The following is a 5,669-nucleotide window of genomic DNA, read 5'->3' on the forward strand; positions in this document are numbered from 1 at the left end:
AAATGAGAACATAAGATTTAATAAAATTATTCTTAATCTAAAGGATTTATGTTGAATTAATTGAGCAATAAAATGAAAATTTTTTCAAATTTAAATTATTGACTCATATTTATGATCTACAGAGGATTGATTTTAATTGATCAAATGAACCCATAACAAAGATTTAATATTGTTTATAATCAGCTTAACAAGAAATGATCAATTCAAATGATTGTTTTGTATTGATCAAGCAAAATAATTGGTTATTGATGAAAATCGATTATTTTTGATCTAAATAAGATTGATTTGTGAATTGATTAAGTAAAATAATTGGTAATTAATGAAGATCGATTATCTCTATGCTCTACAGAAGGTTGATTTGTGAATTGATCCAGTAAAATAATTGGTGATCGATGCAGATCGATTATTTTTGATCTACATAGGATTGATTTGCGAACTGATCAAGTAAAATAATTGGTAATTGATGAAGATCGATTTTCTATGATCTACATAGGATTGATTTGTGAATTGATCAAGTAAAATAATTGGTAATTGGTAAAGATCGATTACTATGATCTACATAGGATTAATTTGTGAACTGATCAAGTAAAATAATTGGTAATTGATGATGATCGATTACTATAATCTACAGAAGGTTGATTTTTAAATTGATCCAGTAAAATAATTGGTAATTGATGAAGATCGATTACAAAAATCTACATAGGATTGATTAGTAAACTAATAGAGCAAAATAGTTTGAAATTGATGAAGATCGATTATCTATGATCTACACAGAGGGTTGATTTGTGAAGCGATTAAGCAAAATAGTTGCTAAAGATTGTTTATCTTGATCTACATATCGAGGATAGATTTGTGAATTTATCAAGCAAAATAATACGTAATTGATGAAGATTGATTGATTTGAATTGGGGAAGGAAAATGATTTCAAATTGGAATGAAATATCTGCTTGATTGATTGGTTTGAACTGATCAAGTAAAATGGTTGGTAATTGATTGAGATAAACTGGAATTTGCCGGTTTACTGACGTAAAGAAAGTTTGATCTAAGCCTGTTCTAATAATCTTTAAACATTTTTATAAAGATATTCAGTGAATATTATTCTCATGTATAAAGGACTGTTTAAAGCGATATCTTTAAACAAATTATTCCGGTGTTTTCTTTGTAAATTCATAGATCTTGCAATATAAACATAGGAGGGAATATAAAGATAGGAGGGAATATAAACACAGGAGGGAATATAAACATAGGAGGGAATATAAACATAGNTTTCTTAAGTCTATGTCACCCCCAGGCTACCCATGAATGTCCACAAAAAAATTCAGCCCATTCGGTCCAGCCGTTTAGCCGGACAGAGGGAACATATATATGAATGTCAAACATATAAACATATGAGGGAATATAAACATAGGAGGGAATATAAGCATAGGAGGGAATATAAAGATAGGAGGGAATATAAACATAAGAGGGAATATAAACATAGGAGGGAATATAAACATATGAGGGAATATAAATATAGGAGGGAATATAAACATAGGAGGGAATATAAACATAGGAGGTAATATAAACATAGGAGGGAATATAAACATAGGAGGGAATTATAAACATAAGAGAGAATATAAACATAGGAGGGAATATAAACATAGGAGGGAATATAAACACAGGAGGGAATATAAACATAGGAGGGAATATAAACATAGGAGGGAATATAAACATTGGAGGGAATAATAAACATAGGAGGGAATACAAACGTAGCAGGGAATATAAACATAGGAGGGAATACAAACATAGGAGGGAATATAAACATAGGAGGGAATAATAAACATAAGAGGGAATATAACAATTTTACACTATAAAGAGTAGAATGTACTGATACGCAATAAACTGACTGAAGAAATTATGTTTATAGGGAGCGCCCTTTTTCTTTTTTCTTTTCTCTGGTGATCGCGGTAATTACACTCAGACTGGCAATTATTATTTGGCTGAAAATCAATGAAAATTAACTTCAAAATCCGTGAATTTGCATTTCCAGCTTTCCGACATTTAGACATTTATATATATAGTTCTTCTACAACTTTAAACTATAGCCAGGACCAGGAGGTGATGTGATGCTGTTCAATGAGAATTCACCTTTTTGGGGACAGGATCATCTCCAGAAAGACCGAGCACCACTGGCCACCATACTCTTCTGATCTTTTTTCTCTCTTGGATACAAACAATGGCTCATGTAAAGCGGTGTCAGTCCAAATCCCTTTAAGATCTGATAAATATTGCGAATGACTTTTCTCTGAAAATGGACGAGGCAATGTTGAGGAAGATGGCACATCGCATCAGGAGTAAGGAGGGCAAATTAAATGTCTTCTTGATCTTATATAAATTTATAACAAAATAAAGATTATGACACAAATTTCTAGTGGTTTTGAAGAAATAAAAGTAAAGAAATTATTACTTTATGCTATTTTTATTGTTTAAAAGCCATTTTACAATTGTCAGTCTAAATCTATAAATTGTCTGTAGAAAGAAAAAAATCTCAAATTTTCTTATCTCTATATCTTTGCAAACTGACGATGCCAACCTTTCTTAATTCAAAACTTAGATTATTTAATCCAACAGAATTCATAGTTAAAAACTGTAAACAATATGGGATGGGAACTAGGGACTTATAAATGTGTTTGATGGGAACTAGAAATGCTTAGTAAACAATAAACTGTAAACAAATGATTGATGGGAACTAGAAATGTTTAGTAAACAATAAACTGTAAATAAATGATTGATGGGAACTAGAAATGTTTAGTAAACAATAAACAGTAAACAAATATTTGATGGGAACTAGAAATGTTTAGTAAACAATAAACTGTAAACAAATGATTGATGGGAACTAGAAATATTTAGTAAACAATAAACTGTAAACAAATGTTTGATGGGAACTAGAAATATTTAGTAAAAAATAAACTGTAAACAAATGATTGATGAGAACTAGAAATGTTAAGTAAACAATAAACTGTAAACAAATGCTTGATGGGAACTAGAAATGTTTAGTAAAGAATAAACTGTAAACAAATTCTTGATGGGAACTTGAAATGCTTAGTGTAAACCAGAAACTGTAAACAACTGATTGATGGGAACTAGAAATGTTTAGTAACCAATAAACTGTAAACAAATGTTTAATGGGAACCAGAAACTGTAAACAATATTTGTTGGAAACAATGCTTGAATCAATATGAATTAGGAAAAATCCAGTTTATAAATTATTCAACTTCATTCCATCTTCTTTAACCTGAACCAGCTTCAAGGTCGTTTTAAAACATAATATAAACAAGAAATTTGACAGAATTCGGTTATACTGCGACGTTTGAAGGAAGTACATTCCGAAAAAAGAGCAACTTCTCAAGACTATTTTTATAACTAACTGCCTACGAGAGAATGCCAAATTTTCAAATATTTGCAGGGGGGGAATTCTTTTAACGAAATATATTTTTCTCCTACAGAATCAATATGGTTAAAAAGCAAATAGTTTTACTAAATACTTATTAAATCACTAATTAAGTGTAATGGGTCTGTTTACACTACACCATTGCTGTGTTCAATGCTCATTAGACTATTTAAAGTACTAACTTGAGTCTAAAAGTTGTCTTCCTATTACAGAGTTTTCTGGCTATCCCATGTATAATTTCTTGGAATCTCTGTTATTTTATGTCTGTAATTAGAAGTCTCATCCTATGTTGGTAATCAATTCATGTATTTAGAGGGATATGAAAGTGTTTTCGTAAAAAAAATTTTTTAAGGGAATTGAATCACGGAAATTTCAGTTTTTGTCATTATGAAAACTCCACCTTATCGTTTTAGAAAAATATTTCTTCAGCCTAAAAACGTAAATACAAATAATTAAAAAATGCTGTGTTTACTTAAAGTGAAAATTTCTCACAAATGTCGGTTTAAATCTAAATCATTATAACTTTAAATGAATGAATATTCATTACTTCAAAATCTGATATTTCTATATTTCAGTATCTGCATAAACATTCCGAAGTTTTTTGAAGCCCGAGTAACTTGGCACAATGATGAACACAATCTACAGGTAATTCTAGTATTGGTTTAGGGCAGGCATAAAGTAGACTCAGAGCTAGGTTTAAGGTAGACCCTGGGATAATTTTAAGGTATACTCTGACCTAGGTTTAAGATATACCATGAGCTAGGTTTAAGGTAGACCCTAAGCTAGGTTTAAGGTAGACCCTAAGCTAGGTTTATGGTAGACCCTAAGCTAGGTTTATGGTACCCTAAGCTAGGTTTATGGTAGACCCTAAGCTAGGTTTATGGTAGACCCTAAGCTAGGTTTAAGGTAGACCCTAAGCTAGGTTTATGGTAGACCCTAAGCTAGGTTTAAGGTAGACCCTATGCTAGATTTATGGTAAACACTGAGTTAAGTTTATGGTAGACCCTAAGTTAGGTTTAAGGTAGACCCTAAGCTAGGTTTAAGGTAGACCCTAAGCTAGGTTTAAGATATACCATGAGCTAGGTTTAAGATATACCATGAGCTAAAACGATGAATATAGAAAACAATTTCCCACCTCCCACACTCAACAATTGTCTTAGAGTATCAGTCTGTAAAGATCTACAGTCATTTAATCTTGAATACCATATTTATACTCAACATATATATTTGGGCCTTCATGGGGTAACCACTTAATTTAAAACAAAAAATAACATTTTCAAAATATTTTCATTTTCATTTACAAGCCAGTTTGTACAATATAATGTTATATGTATAGCGTCATATTGCTTATTCCTGTTCTGAAAAATATTAGTTAAAATCCCCTGCAGGTGCAGTCTGCTGCGTTATCAATCATATACTTTAAAGTACATTAGAATTCCCCGGATTTTCTCTTGAAATGCACTTCACAGATTTACGGCATGTGGGATTACACTTGAAAGCGCAATTAGGCCGGTTGCTTGATAACAAAATTTTCTTAAGCATTAATCAGCTTAAATTTAATAATTTTTTACCCAACAATGATTAATGAAGTATCACTTAAATTCACTTGAAAGGACAAAAACGCAAAGTTAACCTTTGATATAAAATTGTATACAGCTCATAAAAGTTAATTTCCATTCTCTCATTTTTTACCTTTTTCCCAAGAAAATTTGTTAATACCTCAGCTCATGGTTTAAGCATATAGGGAGGGGAAAAATTGCATTGTAAATTAGATAATTAAATATAAAATTATCTGAGCTGAGCTGAAAACTTTAGAATGTGATATCCTTAATCCCGATCTGTTAATTAATCTGGAGATTAAATTCATGAGGACAATATTTTATCTGGAGATTAAGAAAAAGAGTGGATCAAGCATTAATCCCGATATCCACCATTCTAAAGTTCCCAGCTATGGGAACTTTAGAATGGATAACCTTTAATCACAACTACTTAATCCGAATATCCACTGTGGAAACTTTTAATTTTAGTCCTTAATCCACTCTTTTTCTCTCTCTTTGGATATCCGTACATTGTTTTCTCCAGTGAGAAAACAGGAATATAGTTCGTAAATTGTAATGACCAATGAAAGCCTTGAAAATAAATTCTATCCCATGAGAGAAATCCGCAACTTTTAATAAATAAAGAATATGTTGTCGGCCATTTTGTAAATTAATCGATGAAGAAAAATATTTAATAATAC

At 30.9% G+C, this 5,669-nt stretch overlaps 1 long non-coding RNA gene across 1 annotated transcript; it reads left to right on the top strand.

Annotated features, from left to right (window-relative positions):
* Positions 1-1,339: 1,339 nt before the first annotated feature.
* Positions 1,340-4,204, top strand: LOC111705659 (uncharacterized). The gene is made up of 3 exons (XR_002766063.1): positions 1,340-2,333; positions 3,643-3,722; positions 4,006-4,204. It is a non-coding gene; the product is annotated as an uncharacterized LOC111705659 (long non-coding RNA).
* Positions 4,205-5,669: the final 1,465 nt, after the last annotated feature.

Source organism: Eurytemora carolleeae, unplaced genomic scaffold (genome assembly GCF_000591075.1).
Source record: "Eurytemora carolleeae unplaced genomic scaffold, Eaff_2.0 scaffold663, whole genome shotgun sequence".
Classification (NCBI taxonomy): Eukaryota; Metazoa; Arthropoda; class Copepoda; order Calanoida; family Temoridae; genus Eurytemora; species Eurytemora carolleeae.